This window comes from Procambarus clarkii, chromosome 88 (genome assembly GCF_040958095.1).
Source record: "Procambarus clarkii isolate CNS0578487 chromosome 88, FALCON_Pclarkii_2.0, whole genome shotgun sequence".
NCBI lineage: Eukaryota > Metazoa > Arthropoda > Malacostraca > Decapoda > Cambaridae > Procambarus > Procambarus clarkii.
Genome location: NC_091237.1, coordinates 18187909 through 18199466, shown reverse-complemented (window position 1 = coordinate 18199466; position 11558 = coordinate 18187909). Strand labels below are relative to the sequence as shown.

Genomic DNA, 11558 nt, shown 5'->3' with positions numbered 1-11558 from the left:
CTTAAGGAAATTCCTGTTTCATTTTTCCTCCGTGGTCTGACATTGTCACATTCTTAATCACGTGTTTATTTTCGTGATATACACACACATATATATATATATATATATATATATATATATATATATATATATATATATATATATATATATATGTATATATATATATATATATATATATATATATATATATATATATATATATATACATACATACATACATACATACATACATACATACATATATATATATACTGTATTTATATTTATCATGAGAATATGTTGTTAGTCGTGTTTACTGTACAAGTATTCATTAACATGCAGTATGTATATCTTGATATGTTGACGCAATACAACTCTTCACCATCCTGGATGGTGATCACTGGAAAACAAGAAAAAAGTCAACTTTTATCTTGGAGTCCACCTTTGGGACTTCTGCACCTCATTGCGTCTATGCAAATTTTCACCTGTCCATTTTTGCATCATGAAATGCAATGTAAATAATTTATGGAGGAATTCTCGCACGGACTCGCGCATCAGTTAGCACACCAAAAGCATTTTCGGGCGGATGGTTGTGAATTACTGCCAGTCTATGGTCCGGGTAATGGCCATTTGTGAACAAGGTTACACTCGACAATTTGCACTTTATCACCATTTCGAAAACACGACAGAAAGTATTTACTGCGTACTAACACATGGGTCACCTGTCCAGGCGGGGGGGAGAGGTGCGTGGTGGACGGTGATGTAGGGGAGGGGAGGGACGCGTAGGGGAGGGCAGGAAGGCGTAGGGGAGGGAAGGAAGGCGTAGGGGAGGGGAGGGACGCGTAGGGGAGGGCAGGAAGGCGTAGGGGAGGGAAGGAAGGCGTAGGGGAGGGGAGGAAGGCGTAGGGGAGGGGAGGAAGGCGTAGGGGAGGGGAGGAAGGCGTAGGGGAGGGGAGGAAGGCGTAGGGGAGGGGAGGAAGGCGTAGGGGAGGGGAGGAAGGCGTAGGGGAGGGGAGGAAGGCGTAGGGGAGGGGAGGAAGGCGTAGGGGAGGGGAGGAAGGCGTAGGGGAGGGGAGGAAGGCGTAGGGGAGGGGAGGAAGGCGTAGGGGAGGGGAGGAAGGCGTAGGGGAGGGGAGGAAGGCGTAGGAAAGGGGAGGAAGGCGTAGGGGAGGGGAGGAAGGCGTAGGGGAGGGGAGGAAGGCGTAGGGGAGGGGAGGAAGGCGTAGGGGAGGGGAGGAAGGCGTAGGGGAGGGGAGGAAGGCGTAGGGGAGGGGAGGAAGGGGTAGGGGAGGGGAGGAAGGCGTAGGGGAGGGGAGGAAGGCGTAGGGGAGGGGAGGAAGGCGTAGGGGAGTGGAGGTAGGTGTGTATTTATTTACGTTTTTGGGTTCCTGTGACGGCGCTGGAACCAATCGTAAGGTTTACCTTTCCATTGGAAACTTTCATCGTCGTGGAGAGGGGAAGGGGACCTGGTGCATGGGTGACAGCTTCTCCCTCCATATCAACCTACCCTGGCTTTGCGCCCTGGAGAGGCCATTCCAGACCGACAACCAGAGCACAACTCCATAGTCTCCTGAGACAGATGGATGCCTACTAGAAATGTCACAATGCTACTAACTTCCCACACGTCACCGCGCATGTGTGTGTGTGTCTCAACTTAACGTTGGAGTTATGTCCACTTCTAAATTATTCTCTATGTTCCTTACGGTGTAGATTACTCCTCGTCTCATTTCTCCCCCTTTCCCTTCTTCATTACCTTGCACTTACGATTTAAATTAAACATCCATTTGTCTGCTCACTCTTGAAGTTTGCTAAAATCTACCTGTAATTTTTTTATAATACTCGATTATTATAATACTGTGTTGTGTTGTGTCATCTTTAAACTGACATATACGAGCTCACTTCACTCAGGTTGGTAATTAATATACATTAAAAATTGCAATGGATCTAGGAAAAAACCTTGGGGGACCTCACTTCCTACAGTCCTCTCTGGTTATCTTGAGATGATTTTGGGACTTTAGTGTCCCCGTGACCTCACTTCCTACAGTCCTCTCTGGTTATCTTGAGATGATTTTGGGACTTTAGTGTCCCCGTGACCTCACTTCCTACAGTCCTCTCTGGTTATCTTGAGATGATTTTGGGACTTTAGTGTCCCCGTGACCTCACTTCCTACAGTCCTCTCTGGTTATCTTGAGATGATTTTGGGACTTTAGTGTCCCCGTGACCTCACTTCCTACAGTCCTCTCTGGTTATCTTGAGATGATTTTGGGACTTTAGTGTCCCCGTGACCTCACTTCCTACAGTCCTCTCTGGTTATCTTGAGATGATTTTGGGACTTTAGTGTCCCCGCGGCCCGGTCCTCGGCCAGGCCTCCACCCCCAGGAAGCAGCTCGTGACAGCTGACTAATACCCAGGTACCTATTTTACTGCTAGGCAACAGGGCCATAGGGTGAAAGAAACTCTGCCCATTATTTCTTGCTGGCGCCCGGGATCGAACCCGGGGCCACAGGATCACAAGCCCAGCGTGCTGTCCGCTCGGCCGACCGACTCTGACTGTAACCCTCTGTTTTCTCTACTTCAGGTATTCCCTTACCTTACCTTACCTTGAGGTGCTTCCGGGGCTTAGCGTCCCCGCGGCCCGGTCGTAGACCAGGCCTCCTGGTTGCTGGACTGCTCACAGCAACGTTAATCTAATTTAATGTCCTCCCAGTAATCCCAGCTTCTTTCTATATCTTAAATACACCAGCTTTACGTGAAGTACAGCATCAAAGACATTCTGAGAATCTTGGAAGATACAATCATACCCATCCCCGTTTTCTTTACATATTTTGGTAACCTTGTGATAGAAAGGAAATGTATTTACCTCTCAGAATGTTTGGTAATGTGTTTATTTGTGATGTGTGTCTATGTATATATTAACACGTTGTACTGAACGGGGTGAGAATAGCTTGAGCTACCTCATTCCTTTGTGTGTATTTTACCTCAATAAACTTATTTCAATTTCAATTGTGATAGAAGTTGACCAAATGTGTCAGACATTATCTTTTCTCTCTAAGTCATGCTGCTCCTGCGTTACAAACTTGATCTTCTCCACTACCCTATGGAGGCCTGGTCGAGGACCGGGCCGCGGGGACACTAAAAGCCCCGAAATCATCTCAAGATAACCTCAAGATAACCCTACACGGAGTAATTGTCGGTGACACTGGTCTATAATTTTGTGCTTCTTCTCTGTCCTTGTTTTCAAATATTGTGATTATAATTTGCCTTTTTCAAGAATTCTGGGAGTCTCCTGTCTTGAGTGTTTTATTAAAACTGTTTGATAGCCTCTTTTAGCACCCGGGGTTATAATAATTTTAGATCTATCTATTCAGGTGTGTTTTCACCTCGTCTACAATGAGACTCATTGTAGAGTATCTTCTGGCCACTTTTCATCTCGCAACTATGGTCATTATATTGGCTCTATTGTTAAGACCTCCTTAAATCTCTTGTTGAGTTCCTCACACATCTCCTTTTCATTTTTTGTTTTTGTTTTTAATAACTCTCTTATTGTTTCCCTCTTTATATAGCTATGTAACACCTTTGGTTCATTCTTATGAAATTTTGCTGTAATGTCGTTTTCAAAAGTCCTCTCAGCTTCCCTCTTGAAGTACTTATGTACTTCAAGAGGGAAGTACATAAGTACTTCCCTCTTGTACTTGTACTTGTAATAAGTACTTCGGTGTACTTATTACAGGCTCTCTTTAGTGGCTCTATTGTCCTGTTCCAGCTTCTCTGTACTTTTCCATGACTTTTTTTCCCCCTTTCCTTTTCTTCTCTGCACTGCTTATTAAGCCAAAGCATTTACTTTGCTTTTCTCCTCCTCATCTTTCTGCACATTTCTGGGATATGAATTCCATCATTTCACGTGATGTCTTCTCTTTTAATTCTCTTTCCCATTGCTTTACCGTATTTTTATAACATTTTGTGATGACGTTTTTATGACGTATTAGAACGTTTTATGACGTATTTATAACGTTTTTATGACGTATTTAGAACGTTTTTATTACGTATTAGAAAGTTATTATGATGTACTAGAACGTTTTTATGACATTTTAGAAAGTTATTATGACGTATTAGAACGTTTTTATGACGTATTAGAACGTTTTTATGACGTATTAGAACGTTTTTATGACGTATTAGAACGTTTTATGACTTATTTAGAACGTTTTTATGATGTATTAGAAAGTTATTATGACGTATTAGAACGTTATTATGACGTATTAGAACGTTTTTATGACATTTTGAAACGTTTTTATGACGTATTAGAATGTTTTTATGACATTTTGAAAAGTTTTTATGACGTATTAGAATGTTTTTATGACATTTTGAAACGTTTTTATGACGTATTGGAATGTTTTTATGACGTATTAGAATGTTTTTATGACGTATTAGAATGTTTTTATGACGTATTAGAACGTTTTTATGACATTTTGAAACGTTTTTATGACGTATTAGAACGTTTTTATGGCATTTTGAAACGTTTTTATGACGTATTAGAATGTTTTTATGACATTTGAAACGTTTTTATGACGTATTAGAATGTTTTTATGACGTATTAAAAAGGTTTTATGACGTATTAGAAAGTTTTTATGACATTTTGAAACGTTTTTATGACGAATTAGAATGTTTTTATGACATTTTGAAACGTTTTTATGACGTATTAGAATGTTTTTATGACATTTTGAAACGTTTTTATGACGTATTGGAATGTTTTTATGACGTATTAGAATGTTTTTATGACGTATTAGAAAGGTTTTATGACGTATTAGAACCTTTTTATGACGTATTATGACGTTTTTATGACGTATTTAGAATGTTTTTATGACGTATTAAAACGTTGTTACAACTTGTTATATTGGTTGTTACAGTTCTTAGAAGGTGTTAAACCTTGTTCAAACGTTGTAGCACCGTTGGAGTTTGGTCGTAGGTTTTGCAGGATAGGCCTTGACTCTTTTGTAGGGTCAAGGCCTATCTTGACTCGACCCACTCTCGGCTTGACCCATTTTTGGGTCAAGAGAGGGGCTTGACCGACTCATATGACCATAATCTCTCGCCTTCCTCAACGTGTTATATGTATGACCCCCCTTCGAGGATATTCGCCGATATCCTCCTGGAAAAATTATGTCTTCTGTAACACTTGACAGTTTTGTTTCCAATATTGCAATATTATCTGGGTGTTTCACTTCCACTCTTTCTTGTAATTTTATGGAGCGGTGGTGGTACTTGAGGTAGTTGTGGCATTGGTGTTGATGGTGTGGTGGTAATAGTGGTTTTGGTGTGGTAGTGTAGATAGTGGTGGTGGGGGTTGGTAGTGATGGTGGTAGCAGTCTTAATGTAGCATTGAGTTCTTTAAAGTTATATTACGTGAAAAATGTGAAAAGAGTTTAGTATTGTTATGTACAAAGCATTAGTTTCTCTTCACTTTGGAAACGTTTGCCTGGGACTTAGTTTATCGCAGCGACTGCTCCGGTCTCTCCTGTAAACATATATATAGGCAGCGAGATAATGCATAAACCTGTATGGAACTTGTGAGCTCACTCCACTAGCTGGATATTTAGCCTCTACCCCATGGTATCGTAGCCTGGTATCATAGCCTGTTGACTGCCTGTATCATAGCCTGGTATCATAGCCTGTTGACTGCCTGTATCATAGCCTGGTATCATAGCCTGTTGACTGCCTGTATCATAGCCTGGTATCATAGCCTGTATCATAGCCTGTACACTGCCTCAACTTATGGCCCCTTACATGTTGCAAAAATGCCCCACAAGGGCCCATGGCTCCCAGTTATGGAACCAGTGGTCTAGAGGCTGGAAAATGCATATTCTCGATTAAGTGATTGATAAAAGATAAATTAAAATTACCTTTCATGAACGATAATATCAGAGATATAATTTAACTGTCTCACAATACTTAGATGTGAACACATCCGGCATTTCCAGTGATAGTGAGCCTGTTATAGACTCCATAAGTAGCCCTCAACACAAGCGTTCACAACGTCACTAAACTGATGTGCTAAATTACCTGAACCTAACCGAGGACCCACACGAATAGAAAACGGGACATGACTTCATTTTGACCAACTGCTATGATTTTTACCTCGTGTGTTTTGGCCCGTAGGGACTTTCTATGTCAAAATGTGATGTAGTGATTAAGAGGACGTGTTGCCATTAACGTAACGAGATCATTATTTTTCTCCCCAAGAAATGCCAGATTTTAAATGTTTGTATGCATATATAGACATATGTATTAATGTATAGTAATATGTATACATTGATCTCTCTGTCTGTCTGTCTCTGTCTCTGTCTCTCTCTGTCTCTCTCTGTCTGTCTGTCTCTGTCTGTCTCTCTCTCTCTCTCTCTCTCTCTCTCTCTCTCTCTCTCTCTCTCTCTCTCTCTCTCTCTCTCTCTCTCTCTCTCTCTCTCTGTCTCTGTCTCTGTCTCTGTCTGTCACTCTCTCTCTCTCTCTCTCTCTCTCTCTCTCTCTCTCTCTCTCTCTCTCTCTCTCTCTCTCTCTCTCTCTCTCTCTCTCTCTCTCTCTCTCTCTCTCTCTGTCTCTGTCTGTCACTCTCTCTCTCTCTCTCTCTCTCTCTCTCTCTCTCTCTCTCTCTCTCTCTCTCTCTCTCTCTCTCTCTCTCTCTCTCTCTCTCTGTCTCTCTCTCTCTCTGTCTCGGTCTGTCACTCTCTCTCTCTCTCCCCTCTGGTGTTGATCATTATTCCCTCTTCTTCATGCCATTCCTCCCCTCACTCGAGTTCTTTGTATCTCTTCTGGGAGAATTTATTTTTTCCCCTTCGTGTTCTGTCCCCATTGTTCCAGGTTTGTGAGTACAGTGTGTGTCAGGGGTGGGGGGTGGGGGAGGGGGGAGGAGATAATGGGGGGGAGGGGGAGGGGGGAGGAGATAATGGGGGAGGGGGAGAGCAAGGTCAGTATAATCAAGGTCCCCATTGGGTACAGTGTCCAAGGTCTACGAAGGCCAACAGTTGGAACAAATCCACAAGGGCCGTGATGAGGATTCGAACCTACGTCCGGGAGCATCCCAGACACTGCCTTAATCGACTGAGCTACGACAGGGTTACACCAACTCCAACAGTTGGAGTTTCTTAAAACAGTTTTCGGTGTGTGTATAGTGGATAGTGAAAACGTTATAATAACGTTTTTTTGATATTGGTCTAACGTTTTTTTATACCGTTACTAAGGTTGGTTTTAAAAAACAATTTACGTTTGGAGCAACGTTATTTTTATGTTTGTATAACGTTATTTTTATGTTGGTTTAATGTTGTAACGATATTAAAACGTTGTCACAAGGTTGTGATAGGGTTGTGTTTTGGGAGAATGAATTTAATAGTAATGAGCTTGGCAAATGACCTCCAACCCTCACAACTAATGCCAAGTTGTGATAAATATATTCTGAACTCTGTGATTACCTTTGGAAAGCTCAGGGGCCCATCCGTTCCCCTCGATTTGCCACTCCGTTAAAAATACAACTGTTTGGCCTAACCAAAAATGTATAAATGCAAGAAACCCACCGAACCTATAGAGTATAGGATCCATAGGGATCCATAAGTAGTTTATATGTTCTAATATATTTCTTTTATAATTCTAATTTCTAATTTCTATTTAATTTCTAATTTAATTAAATTTAATTAAAAAATTTCTAATATAAGTCTTTTTTCTGGATTTGTCGATTCCGTTAAAATTGTCGTGTTATCTTGAGGTTATCTTGAGATGATTTCGGGGCTTTTTAGTGTCCCCGCGGCCCGGTCCTCGACCAGGCCTCCACCCCTAGGAAGCAGCCCGTGACAGCTGACTAACTCCCAGGTACCTATTTTACTGCTAGGTAACAGGGGCATAGGGTGAAAGAAACTCTGCCCATTGTTTCTCGCCGGCGCCTGGGATCGAACCCAGGACCACAGGATCACAAGTCCAGCGTGCTGTCCGCTCGGCCGACCGGCTCCCATTGTATTATGTGAGACGACGAATTTCTTAAATACTTGGAGTTATAAGCACAACGACGGCGTCACTTCTTACAGGTCGGCGTTCAATCCCCGACTGTCCACAAGTGGTTGGGCACCATTCCTTTCCTCCCGTCCCATCCCAAATCCTTAACCTGACCCCTTTCCAGGGGCTATATAGTCGCAATGGCTTGGCATTTTCTCCTGATAGTTTCATTCTTTCCATCCATCTCCCCCTATCCCATCTATCCCCCCTTATGCCCTTAGAGTGCTTTATAGTCATACTGGCTTTGCCCTTCTCCATAATTTCCTTTCATAGTCATACTGGCTTTGCCCTTCTGCATAATTCCCTTTCCTTTCAGTGTCATTCTTAAAGACATCCACCAATTTCTCTCGCATTGCTTGAGACTCAGGCACCAAGGAGGAAGCCACGACCATCACATATGGAAAAGAGAACCTCTCACTCTTGATAATAGGAGTCAGTAGTCGTCTGTTCCTATTCCCTCCTATATAAATATATATAATAAAATGCAATTTCTCCAGCTTCTCATATGGTGAGCGGCGCTTCCGCCTTCCTGTCAATAACAGGAAGGAGTTAATAATTAAACCACAGGAACGGGGGCCTCGTAGCCTGGTGGACAGCGCGCAGGACTCGTAATTCTGTGGCGCGGGTTCGATTCCCGCACGAGGCAGAAACAAATGGGCAAAGTTTCTTTCACCCTGAATGCCCCTGTTACCTAGCAGTATATAGGTACCTGGGTGTTAGTCAGCTGTCACGGGCTGCTTCCTGGGGGTGGAGGCCTGGTCAAGGACCGGGCCACGGGGACACTAAAGCCCCGAAATCAACTCAAGATAACCTCAAGATAACTATAACGGTGTTTCATATTTGGGATGTAATAGTTCAGGCTGAGGCTAATTGGTCTGGACTTGTCTGTGGAGATTATTGTGTGAATTAACGCCTTCGTCTTGGCTGTAAGAGGCTAACTGGTGGTGGTTAGCCGGGCACCAAGCCATGCTTTGATGCCATTGGTCGAGCTGAAGACACACGAGGTCACCAACTGGGTCACCAGTAGGAACAGGAACAAGGTCACCAACAACATCACCATCAGGGGTCATGAGGAAGGCCACCATCAGGTCACCATCTGAGCCATCATCATCATCTAATCATCACCATCATACGAGGTCACCATCTGAGTCAACAACTGGGTCACCAACAACGCCTCAACAGCATCACCACCAGGGGTCATGAGCAAGGTCACCATCTGAGTCATCATATAATCACCATCATACAAGGTCACCATCTGAGTCAACAACTGGGTCACCAACAGGGTCATGCAGGAACAAGGTCACCAACAGCGTTAGGGAGACATCAATATGCACCCAGCCAGTTAGAGAGGGAGAGGGGATTATCACCGCAGACATGACCCGGCGCCCCCCACCTACATGTCTTAAACATTGTGAAATCCACAGCTAGCTACAGCTGAAGCGGCTCCCATACCATCCCTCATACCTCATGCCTCATGCCTCATGCCTCATGCCTCATGCCTCATACCTCATACCTCATACCTCATGCCTCATACCTCATGCCTCATGCCTCATACCTCATGCCTCATACCTCATGCCTCATGCCTCATACCTCATGCCTCATGCCTCATACCTCATGCCTCATGCCTCATACCTCATGCCTCATGCCTCATCAAGGTACCCACACGCACACTTTAATATGTACAGGCAATCCGCTGAGGTTGGTTTTTGCCATTAAAACACGGAACACCTCATGACTCTAACCAAATCAAAACAAGGAAACAGTATAAACGGAGCAAGGAGAAATCAGGAGAGAGGAATTAAAACAAACGTCTCGTTAACAAGTCAACCTTTTGAAGTGCTGGAGAAAGTAATAATGTCGAGAATAACGCAACACTACTGGGGGATGAACTTTGTAACGAAAGGGCAACATGGATTTAGAAGCGGAATGTCGTGTCTGACAAACTTGATCGAGTTCTATGATAAGGTTACTCAAATGGAACAGGAAAAAAAGAAATACAGGGTGCACTGCAATTTGCTAGATTGTCAGAGAGCAGTTGATACTGTTGCTCATTAAGACATGTGATATACTAGTCTGAGAAGCAGGTTAGGCTGACTGAAAGGATACTGAGCTAGGTAAGGGAGTACCTGCAGGACTGAAAACAAAGCGTCACATTATGAGGGAGACGTCGACCTGGACGAATGCTGTATGATACAAAGCTGATAAGGAATATAAAAGCCGAGAAGGATTGCAGAAAGTTACAGAAAGAACTTAATAATATCCTGGAGTTGGCAAGCAAGTGGATGCTGGAGTTCAATACCAAGAAGTGTACGATAGTTAAGATAGGAAAGCGAGAAAGGAGATCGGGTGATGTTTACACCAAAAAGGAAAAGCAAATACAGAAATCAGAAAGCAAGAAGGATTCGGAAGTGGATATAATTCCAAGACAATCTCCGGAGCCACACATACACAGGGTAACATCAGCAGCATATGGGACGCTGCCAAATATTAGGACGCCATTTATGGAACTAATATTTGGTCTAGTTGGAGTGTGTATGTATGTGTGTATGTATGTATGTGTGTATGTATGTATGTGTGTATGTATGTGTTTACTAGTTGTGTTTTTGCGGGGGTTGAGCTTTGCTCTTTCGGCCCGCCTCTCAACAGTCTATGTGTGTATGTATGTATGTGTGTGTGTGTGTGTGTGTGTGTGTGTCTGTGTGTGTGTGTGTGTGTGTGTGTGTGTGTGTGTGTGTGTGTGTGTGTGTGTGTGTGTGTGTGTGTGTGTGTGTGTGTGTGTGTGTGTGAAATGATATAGTGTAAGTACGTACGTGTTTGTAAGTGTGTGTGTGTGTGCATGCCACAGTACTCACATGGAACTATTAATTTAAATGCCGTTTAAATCAAGACTCCTTCAAGGTGCAGGCGATGAGTCACAATAACGTGGCTGAAGTATGTTGACCAGACCACACACTAAAAGTTGAAGGGACGACGACGTTTCGGTCCGTCCTGGACCGAACAATCGACTTGAGAATGGTCCAGGACGGACCGAAACGTCGTCGTCCCTTCAACTTTTAGTGTGTGGTCTGGTCAACTCCTTCAAGGTAATCTTCAAGACGTTTGTTGCACCGTTGCAGAAACGCGCAGCACCGGCTTGGCATTCACACCTCGAGAAGCAGAAACCGAAATTGAAAACACACAAATTGCAACCAGTTTGCAACTTAGTTCTTAGTACCAGAGCTATGAGACTCGGTTAGGGGAATCTAAACCTCACAATCCTGGATAACAGACGAGAAAGGGAACATGAGCGCAACATAAAAGATACAGAATGGAATAGACAAAAACAGTGTCTTTGAATTGGGTAGAATTAGACCTCACCCTGATTGGCAAACACTGATAGGTAAAGCACCTCACTTCTTAGAAGACGCCAGGCAAGGCTTAATACTTCTCTTCCATCTTTCTCTAAATACTTTATCATTTCTAAATCAATCTTTCGTGTGTGTCCTCCAGTCAAACACTTGGAGGGGTAACTGACGACTTTTGTCTCTCCCACAGAGCCGGAGGTCCCT

At 43.3% G+C, this 11558-nt stretch overlaps 1 protein-coding gene across 1 annotated transcript in view; it reads left to right on the top strand.

Moving 5' to 3' along the window:
* Nucleotides 1-11462: 11462 nt before the first annotated feature.
* Nucleotides 11463-11558, top strand: part of LOC138349520 (protein turtle homolog A-like) — a 46473-nt gene continuing 46377 nt past the window's right edge. Inside the window, exon 1 of the mRNA XM_069317630.1 lies at nt 11463-11558. This exon is cut by the window's right edge and continues 203 nt beyond it. The gene's annotated coding sequence lies outside the window, so the exon portion shown is untranslated.